Source organism: Mugil cephalus, chromosome 10 (assembly GCF_022458985.1).
Source record: "Mugil cephalus isolate CIBA_MC_2020 chromosome 10, CIBA_Mcephalus_1.1, whole genome shotgun sequence".
Lineage (NCBI taxonomy): Eukaryota > Metazoa > Chordata > Actinopteri > Mugiliformes > Mugilidae > Mugil > Mugil cephalus.
In genome coordinates, this window is record NC_061779.1 from 23,112,739 (window position 1) to 23,123,634 (window position 10,896).

The window sequence follows — 10,896 nt, forward strand, 5'->3', positions numbered from 1 at the left end:
GAATTCGTGCTAGCGCCGTCGTCTCACGGTCAAAAAGATGCCGGGTTCAACCTCGATGAGCCTTTTCTTTGTAGAGAGGATACGCGTTCCGTCATTCTCTGCCACGGTCCAAAACACTCAGTTACTGTTCATTCGAAATTTGCCATATAGGTGTGAATGGTTGTTTGTTCTCCTGTGTTAGTCCTGCGATGGGCTGATGGTCTGTCCATGGGGAACCCAACCTCTGGGCCAATGGCAGCAATGATCGACGGCCGCCCCCGCTAACGGTCCAGGCTGGCCCGCGGGATGAATTTGCAAAAGTGCGAAAATGACATAGAAGACATTAACTACGATGTTTCAATAAACCTGGCACCTGTTCCTAATTTGTCCACTAAAAGCGTTGCACTGTATTGATAAGAGTGGAGGAAGTAACACAAAAGACATTTTTTTTGCACTAAAACAAAAGGGAGAATCTGGAGTTGGCGTTATTTACAGGCTATTATCCCATCATGCTAGTGGTTCGGCCCACTACAGATCAGGCTGGGCTGTATCTGGCCCATGAACTAAAATGTGAGGGACAAGTGGGAACAGAAAGCACCACATAAACACAAATCCATTTACCAGATAACGAATGAATGAAATATCTGCATCGAATGAGCTATCACAATGGCACACTGATGAAAGCATTGCATTATTTACATATTTGTCTGTGGAGACGCTGCCAGAAAAGCTGTACCAAGTCACTGCTAATGTAATCTGTGTAAACAGATATCTGGATATGAAGGCACCGCTCCTAATGCAAACCAACTGCCGCAAATTCACATTAAAAGTGTTTTAATGCCAGGTTTTGGACGGGGCCTGGTGCTTCCTGTGGATGGATGGTCAGACGGAGCCCGAGTGTTTCTGATATTCACGTTCCCTCATTCGTGAAGTGACTGATCGAGTGCGCAGAGATGAAAAGGGCGACAGGGCGTGAACTTCTTTGTCTTTTTTTTTTTTTTTTTTTGCTCTTCACACGATTACTTCTGACACTTCTTGTGTCTACTAAGCACTGTGAACTTTATCATTATTATCGTCCCCACTGCCTGCAAAGGCCGGCTTTTTAAACAGCCTCTAAGTGTTGCCATTAGTTACAGCCATTCAGACGTTTTTGACTATACGATGCACCAGCCAGATCATTTCAAGCACTGGACTTAGCAGCAAGGACAGGGATGAGGAGTTAACCTTTAAACGGATTTTAATGGAGAGTGAATATCAGATGCTTTGTAACTTGACCTTCCTTCAGGAGATCTGATCAGACGGATCAAACTACCTCAAACACGAAGGCCCCAAAAACACAAATTAATAAACCTGTAAAGCCATGTGATATCCCTTCTTCCTCTCCAATTTCTGTCAGATATATACAGATAGTTCTGTATATTTTATTTGCCTTTTGACAAGTACAGTACAGACTTTCCGCATACAAACTGGGGGAACGGTTTAGAAAGTACAAGAATTTGCATGTGGCGTGCCCTATTTTCAGGGGCTCGAACGGAGAAGTTAAGGATGAGGATGTGAAATTGCATTTTACTGTATACGGCGCAGTTATAAAATATACATGCAGTCATCAGTGAGAGTCTGAGGGTTGTGAAATCTTAGTGGATGTCGTCTTTAATGATCAGTTAAAAACAAGATCTGAGCCGAAAGAGTGCCAGGAGTCAAGTTGCCAATTTGCAATTATAATTAGCCTCCAAGCCCCTTAAAATGTAGATTCCATATATTCTCCCTGCCGCCATGTCCTCGTGTGATATTTGTCCTAATTCGGCATGAAAAACACATTAATGGCAGCATCAGAGACGTGCTCCCGCTGTAGGCGTGAAGTGCTCCCCGTGTTGTCGTGTTTGGGTATCAGAAAATGTGCTGCAGCTGTTTTAAAATGTAAGTGTCCTAAATCATTCAGATCACACCGTGTAACACCACACACCAACACAAAGTCCCTGCTGCTGGTACAACACTCCTGGAAGCATCAGAGTCGAGAGCAGCGGCTTTGATATGAAGAGAAAATTAAAGAGGAGTGCTGGAACATCTGTCCCGCTCTTACTGGGAGGTGGAGTGCCGGTCGTGAGCGGGAGTCGTCTTACTCGGATCCTTGTATTCGCTTTTATTTTTGGGGATTTACAGGACTCGGAGTCTGTTTATTGGCATTGAGAAATGACTAATAAGGTGGACACATTTTCCTGTGTGGAGACACAGAAGCAGATTTCCACCAGTATTCTGGGATGCATGCACTGCACTGCACTGGTTTAACCTGCAGATTTTCATGGACCTGGCGTACAGAGTCAAACAAAACAAAACACATTGCTTTAACGCGCACCTGTAATAAACACACACTTCTTTTTTATTGGAGCAGCTGCTTAGCACATAATATATGTACATTTAAACAAGCGTTATATTTTATTTTCAATCTTCTAGGCATCCACTTGTTTGCGGCTGATAAAACTGTTCTCTGAATCACTTCATTTTCTTGTTACAAGCTTGAAGCAACTTGAAAAGTGGCCTTAGTGATGCACTGAAAGACGCGCTGCCATCTGCCATTCGCTGAAGCAGTAAATTGCAGTTGTTGGCGGCGGTTTCAAATCAAACCCAGGCATAATAAAACATGGACGTTGTGGAGAGCACAAATCTCAGATGTCAGTGGCCTCCCGAACGTGGCAACGGGAAGGATCTGAAGGATGTTCACAGCTACCACGCAGAAAAAAAATACAGAGGATGAAATGTGCACTGGGACGTTTAATCCATCTAAAGCACATTTAGGTCACCGCTAGTTGATTTCATGCTGTGGTGAAATGAGCTGAAGCCTGTGTCTGCCTGGATGTAATGAAAATCAGTGAACAAAGGTGTGGCAGGAAAACCATTTGTAGTTAATGGACAAAATGTGCACAATCGCTTTTATGGGCCTTTGAAATGTAGCGGTTTGTAACTGTGACCTCTCCAGAGACAATAACACAGAACAGTTATTATTTTTCAAGGATCTGAATCTGCATTTAAAAAAGAAAAGAAAATCAGGGTCATTTCTCATATTAAATTATTTGACCACATTAGCGGCACTGGTGATTGGTCGACAGCTTTCATTCACACTAAAATACTTCAACATTTATTGTAGAGATATCCATGGGGTGTTCCAGTTGAGGCACTGAAGGATTCACTTTTCTTGTGAAATATTTTGACAGCTAGTGGATGGATTGGAACAGACCTTTATTCCTGCTGGGGATGGCTGCTGCCATCAAGGAGTGTCATTGCTGTGGCTGTCTGGTCTGATCTAGGTGGGTGGTACATGTCTAAGTAACATCCACATGAATGCCAGGTCCAGAAGTTTCCCTGCAGAAGACTGGATTGTCACAAGATGGTCAATGGTGTCATTGGTTTTAATGTTGTGGCTGGTCAGCGTACAGCCTCACCCTTGCCATGATCATGGCTGTATACTCTTCGTCTTCAGCTACCTTAAACTGGAATTCATAATCTTGTCGTCACAACAAGAAAAACCGCTCACACAAAATGCTCCCCGGTCATGTAGTTACATTAGTGGCAAGTCGTGAAAATACTACTGCTAGGCAACCATGAGGACCTAGAACCCAACAGTTCATCAAGCTAACAAACGGTTAATGTAGGAAAGGGGAAGGGCAAAGTGAAAACATGAGACAGTAGGCATGTTATAAAATAACTAAAAACTCTAAATGACTAAATTTCAATATATTAACATAACATCAGCCTCCACCATTTCTGAAAACATCCACACACACATTCCAACTGGTGAACTAAGCCCTTTCTGAAAATTTTTATTTACATTGTGACATTGCGAATACCACGACAAGGTGACGTTCACTTGGGCTTTTGCGTTTTTTTTTTTTTAAGTGGGATTAAATCATTCCAAAGGAACCAATTTTTCTCATTTGATCTCTTCACACACGAGCCTTAATTTGGCATTGCAACAATTGCACACTTCAAGGCCAATTTCAGCAGTAAACGTTTGCTCTGCTGAAGCTCAGCACTAAGAACTTTTGTAAGTTGTGGTGAGAGATAAATTGGTGATTACATCAAGATCCTAAAGCTACTGTCAATGCTCAGTCCACTCAAACCGAAATTGAACTTCGGTGCCCAGAAGACACATCGATGCCTCAACATTCTCCACACGTCTGATTAAAGTCATTATTTACTGTATTTTGTCATGGGAGCTTAGCTGGTGATTCTCATTTCAACTATCTCCTCTAGGGACCAACTTCACTGCAGCAAAAAGTTCCTGGTCAGCTCCTGTGATCAGCAAACAACCTGGAACCATTAGCGGCAGGATGATGAGTGACAGTCAGCTGACTATTGATTTAACAAGGGAGTACAATTATACTTCAGGGACCCGGTGTGTACTTTAGATGTTCATGTGTGCTCTGGAGACAAGCTAAGCTAAGCTAATTCATGAATAGATGAATAAATCAATTAAAAATTGATGAGGCGATGCAAAGTCCAGCTCAAAGGCATCCACGGGTGACCGGTCTCTTGGTGTTATGCCTCATGACCTTCTCTCTGAGATATGAATATGGATTTCCTGCTAGAGAAATCAGCTCTGAATGTGTCAGAACAAGTCTTAATTAACAGTTTTAAAAGTTCAAGTTGCTCCGAGAGCCTTTCAAAGTCGACAGATGACACTTCACTCAAATGGAAACAGGAGGAGAGAGAAGGAGATCGGATTTTCTCAAGCAGTTTGACACGGCCTCATCTTGTCTTCCCAATAACGGACGCAAATGACTATTTCCTCCATCTGGGACGCATTAGAAAGAAGATCTTATCATATTTAGCTGCCAAACAAAGTTAGAACCATCACAACTCGGAGCATGGCAAGCCTCGCGGCTAGAATGAGCCGCAGATACAAACACACACGTAACAGTCTATAATCTAATGTTTGAGTCTGTTTCATGTTTTGAGTGTTTAAACCTATTTTCTTTGTTTCAAACTTGCTGAAGACTAGCTAAGTGCATTCAGTCAGGATGTTTACTTCAGACTAATTCACGTCAGAATTTAAATGTTTAACAACTACATTTTATAGAAATAGATGTGTGTAATCTAGATTTGTTTTAATTCCCAACAACTATCTGATGTCAGGAAGGGTTGAGGTGTTGGTTGAGGTGGAGTCAATAGCCAGGTTTACATGGAGACTTTTTCTCATTGCGACTGAAGTCATTCCATTTGAAGGTTTCAGGTCAGATGTTTACATGTGAGGTGATCTGTTCCGATCTGATGTACACGTGAACCACTACTTTGAATCGGAACGGCCGTTTTACAGATGTGTGACATGTGCAGATCGATGAAATTATGTGACTGATCAGCAGCAGTTGCTATTGCAGAAAGTCTGTGGGGTCATATCCACTTTTGCTATTGTGTCTATAGCAGCCAGTCTTCAAGGTTTTCCAGTGGTTCTGGATTTGTTCCATACTTCAGTCTATCCCGGCTTCAATGAAGCTGGATCTTTTTAAACTGTTTAATTTTTATATTTGTTTTATGCCGTCTAAGCGTGAGATAATGTCTAGTTTAGTTATTAAAATCAGGCCCCTGCTGAAGAACAATTGAGGAAATGTCACTGTGCATTTACATGAAGACAGAGCATGCGCAGACATAACAGAACTTATTCCGATTCACCACTGACAAGACTTTTGATAGGTTTGGGAAACCCTGGTTTGACCCTGTTTCTTCCGATCGAGGTGTTTACAGTAAATGGAGTATTTTTATTCGGTCTGGCCTTCTAATCCGATTGTAATCGGAATATATTGCCCCATGTAAACCAGCTAGTGATACAGATGAACATAAATGCTACATAAATTAGTGTTCCACCGAATACATATTTTCTACTCTCTCCTTCTCGGCTGATTTAAAAACAAGTTTTATTACAAAATATAAAAAGACACTTGATATTATATTGACAGTGGCATTGTCAGTAGGTGGAGAATAAATTACCAAATTGTCAGACTGAATATGAGTTAGTCTTAGTATATTAGTCTAGTAGCATACAAATCTCCTTTGTATAGGAAAAATCCGCATCCTCTGAGAGAACAACCTGCACAATGAAAATGTCAGGTTTCAACAAAGCGTTGGCAGCCCTATATTTACATACATACATACATATATATATATACATACATACATACATACATATATATATATACATACATACATACATACATATATATATATATATATATATATATATATATTTACATACATACATATACATACATACATACACATACATACATACATACACATATACACATACATACATACATACACATATATATATATATATATATATATATAGTTTCCAACGTCTGGTGTCAAATAGACACATTCTTGCATGTTCCATTTCCTGACATTCAGAGTTAAGTTGCAGCATCATGCATCAGTGACACTGACTTCATGTGTGCTTTTCTTTAAAACATCTCTGCAAGAGTCAAATATTGGCAGAAAACTGTCTGCGGTCTTGATGAGTCCACTGAGCTACTCTGCAGCTAAAATAACAAGAAGTCTTCAATTCCATGCAGCCAATTATATCTCGGTAAAGGTCATATCTCATAGTCACACTGTAGGTCTTTTACTGTTTTGAGGTGTTTCCATTTTTGTAAAATAACCAACGGAGTTCGCTCTCTAAACTGCAAAAATGTTCCACCAAAATAAAAAATAAAAAAAGGTTATTTGGCAACGCTTTGCAAAGGCAAAGACACCATAGCTGGATTCTGGCCTTAAAGTAAAATTTGTGTTGGTCAAATAATAATAGATAAACTGAGTACTTCTACCGCCACTGAAAATAGCTTTAATTCTAAAACCTGATGCAATGAATGATTAATACTGAACCTTGGGGTAAGCAATGAGAGCAATGATTGTCCAAGGTATAAAAGTCAATACCTTCCCTTACCACCTCCATACATCATGAGATTTCCAAACACTGTGGGAGCGCGGACAATCATAGCAGCAGTTAGAGTTTTTTTTTGCCCCCTCATCATCGGCGACCAGCAGAGTTCTACATCACCACCACAGCTGAACCTGGGCCCCATCCATTAGCTTGTCAGAAACTTTGAATTGGAATTGATTCCCTTTGCCATAATGATTCATCTGTCTCGATTATTTATTGCTATAGCGTTGGGCTGACTGGTTTGATTTTTTGGCGCAGAATTAGAATTCAGACGAAGCTGCAGCCCCGATCTGTCTGGATGACGTCTGCAACCAACAGCTGGGGTACGGTCAGTCAGTTAAAACACATTGGTTTCAGCAATTGACTGGTTTGCTCTTCCTTCAAACCAGTTCACAGTCTTTTCTGTGTTATTACATTTCTGTTCATTCTTCATCACTGTATCTGTTCCAGCGAACAAAAACAGCCTAAAGAAAGTAAATAAATTGTGACAACTGAGTAATTAAGTTGACATGTTTCAGAGACATGGTTTCCCAGCATCCCTTTCCTTGCGCGACAGGCGATTGACGCGATGCAGCGCTGATTATGAAAATATTCAGTGAAAAACGATGAAACGTCCAACCAAAAAACACCCGCTCTGTGTTTACCGTGATGGATTACGGCGTTCAGGGGGAGTTTGAGTGAGCTGCAAATAGCTGCTGCAGAAAGGAAGATGATGAGCACCACTGTCTCGTGTTAAAGAGCTCCAATCAAAACGTCTAGCACAGAAGTAAGCATGGTGTCATGGAGGTGAAGTGGACGACACAGTCGGGGGCAGTAAAATATTTTAACGCAAAACGAAACACATTTTTCTTTATTATTTATTATTATTAGCAATTTTTTTTTTTTGTTGTTGTTAATTTTTCCATGTTGTGTGACTTACAAGGCTAGGTATGCACAGTTTACGCAGTCACACACACAAATATAATTATAAAAGGCGGAAAGGGGTGGGGTAAAGTTGAGGGACAGCACTGTTTAGGAGACATGTCACGGACGTTGCCACTCTTCACACCGCTGTTACACCTGAACGTTATGTTTAGAAAGCAGGTTCAAATGCAACAAGTTTACTCTCAGTGACTGATGAGCATTGACCAAGCCTCCATGACCACTAGGGGTGACATGGCCCTTTAAAGCCCCACCATAGCGCCGACAGTGGACACAGTTCAGGTGCCCTGCAGACAGGTGAAATGAAAGATCCTGGATGTCTGCAGAGGAACTGTGAGGCCTTGGATGGATGGATGGATGGATGGATGGATGGATGGATGGATGGATGGATGGATGGATGGATGGGAAATGTAACTTTTTGGATCCAATAGGTGCTGTGTCATCTAAAATGTCATTTTAAATTCTGGCAACCTCACCACATTAGTCTTCTTTCCAGTGTCAGCGGCAGGCTGCACTGACAGCCCAAACCCTTGACTAGTGGTGCAATACAGACAAATTGTTGGATTAAATTTTAAATTGAACTAGAGTCACTGCAGCATGTGAGGCACAGTAAAGGCAGGTAAGCCCGAAACATAGGGGGAAGTCGGTGAAAAAGAACGCCCAACTTGTTTTGAAGAATCTGGACAAATCTGCAGAAACGTCATCTCCCCGTCAGTCTGCTGTCCTCACAAAGAAGATGCTGTATATTCACAAATTAAACTCACACGAATTATGTTGTTAATGACCCACTGTTCTGTCTATGGGACTGTTACACTATGTAGAAGTTTAATGTACTGTTAATATCATGCATATGTTTATTAAGATGACGATGCAGTAGAGAGTAGTTTAGTTATTTATTGAATATTTATCTTTTGCACTGACGGGAGAGCTGTACCTAAATTTCGTTGTGCAATGTATATTGTTATATGTTACCGTGCAATAACAATAAAGACTCTAATCTGATCTAAAATGAATCCAGGCATAAGAAGCACAACACACGTGTACCTGTAGTTTAGTCTGACAGGCGGCATTCACACACAGTTAAATCACAGTTTAACCACATTATCTATATATAAGACTGACTGCGCTGTGATGAACAGCTTTGTCGTTTCTCAACCAAATGAGGAGGAAAAAGAACAGATTTGCCTGTCTCTGTAATGTCGTGGTGTTTACGTATATGAGATGAAATTACTAGACTGGGTGCGTGCAGTCGCCACAGTTCTTTTAAAGAGGAATCAATAATAAGGACCCCCAGGGAATCACAGCGTAAACCCAAGAGATTGCAGGAAGACTACCCTGATGAGGAAGCAGAAGAGAAATATTCACCCAAATATGCATGAATTATTCCAGAATTTCTGAAAATCTTGACTTTGTTCACTAAGGAATTCACTTTTCATTACTTGTGAAATGAAATTCACTGTGGGATCCCACGAGGGATCGCGGTGTTTCAGTAGACCATGAGTCAGATCATTTCACACATCTTTTATGTTTTTTTTTTCCCCATTCTCAAATCTCCACTCATCAGCTGCAACATTAAAACCACTGACAGGAGAGGTGACAACACAATGTTCTGCTGGCTCTGACTATTGAATTTCAGTTTGACAACATACCACCCAGCTAAACACTGCTTCAGAGCCCCAATGGCAACAGAAACACACAAACAATGTGCAATGTGTGAACAAAACGTGCTCAGGAACAGCCCGGGGAACATGTAACCAAGGTTTTTCTCCAGAACACCACATTCCCCAGATTCCAGCTTGAAAAGCATCCATTGCAAAAATCTCTGGCATGAAATATGCACGTAGACATTCCCCTAAGGTCCTTGTCTGTGCCTCAGTGGGTCAGACATGCTGTGGCTCATCAGCGTATTATCTGATCTTTTTGCAGAAGAACTTCCTGTAAATGAAAATCATACACTAGTTCCGAAAGCATCGAGTGAAGTACTGCGGCATTTGTATATGTAACTCTTCTCTAAGTGGCCACTTACACGGCCGTTTTTAGGTTTGACTATAGACCACTCTAAGCTACACTTCACAGCAACTTAAAACTAAGCGTGTTTTCTGCAGATCTAATGTCTCAATTTTTTTAAACTGACTGATTAACTGACTTTAATCTGTCAAAGTTGCCTTAAACTTCTCGAACATCAGAATACGCAGACTGGTTCATTTTGATTAAAAGGTCAGAGAGAGCACTATGATTTGAAGCCTCCTGTTGTTCTTGAGTTATTTTTATCACAGGTTATGGGTAACAGTTCACCCCGTAACAATGCACCCCTCTCTAAACTGGAAAAGACTATATTTTCTAACCGCCTGCACTGTAATTACATGCTTGAATGGCGTGAAGGGTATCCATTAATGCCAGCCCTGTCAGTGTAAAAGGTGAACACAGTTACAGTAGCACTAAAGACAAACTCCGTCACCCAATCAGCTGCAGGAGCTGCTGCCACTCTGCCACTCTGCCCCTCCGTCTCCATGGAGGCAAGGTCTGAATATTTCATAACCCATAATTTGAAGGGGTTGCAGGAGCTCCCAGTGTGACTACATATTCAGTGAGCCGCTACTCACAGTTTAACCCGGTGGAACGGGATGAAAGGCAGCAGCGTGGATGAGATGTGAAGCGCTTGTCTTCACCTGGAGGACCGGCCAGCAGTCCCTCTCCGTGGGCTCCCGGGGTCAGACGTGCTGAAATGAGATGCATTATTTAGTTATGATTTTAAAACACCAAAACGAAGAGATACTGTACGTAACAATAGCTTGGCCAACGTTATACCAGATAATCTAAACTATTAGAGGGGGACCTCAAGGCACACTTTGAATTTAAAATTTTATGGAACAACAGATGATAATAATAATCATAGTACTGACTGATAGATTATTAATCAAAATCTGTAGCGTAACTAAAATGACCAAATAAATGTAGTGAAGTACAAAGTACACTATGTCTTTGGGAAATGGAGTAGAGTGGAGGTACAGAGCCAAAGCAAATGGAAGTACTGCTTTCAGCCTGGTGTGACATTGCTCTGACCT

At 41.2% G+C, this 10,896-nt stretch overlaps 1 protein-coding gene across 2 annotated transcripts in view; it reads right to left on the reverse strand.

Annotated features, from left to right (window-relative positions):
• LOC125014350 (alpha-1,3-mannosyl-glycoprotein 4-beta-N-acetylglucosaminyltransferase C-like) overlaps positions 1-10,539 on the reverse strand; it is a 48,612-nt gene extending 38,073 nt beyond the window's left edge. Inside the window, exon 1 of one of the 2 annotated variants that reach the window (XM_047595337.1) lies at positions 10,435-10,539. The gene's annotated coding sequence lies outside the window, so the exon portion shown is untranslated. The remainder of the gene's footprint in view (positions 1-10,434) is intronic. The other variant, XM_047595338.1, reaches the window with a different exon arrangement.
• Between the last annotated feature and the right edge of the window lie 357 nt (positions 10,540-10,896).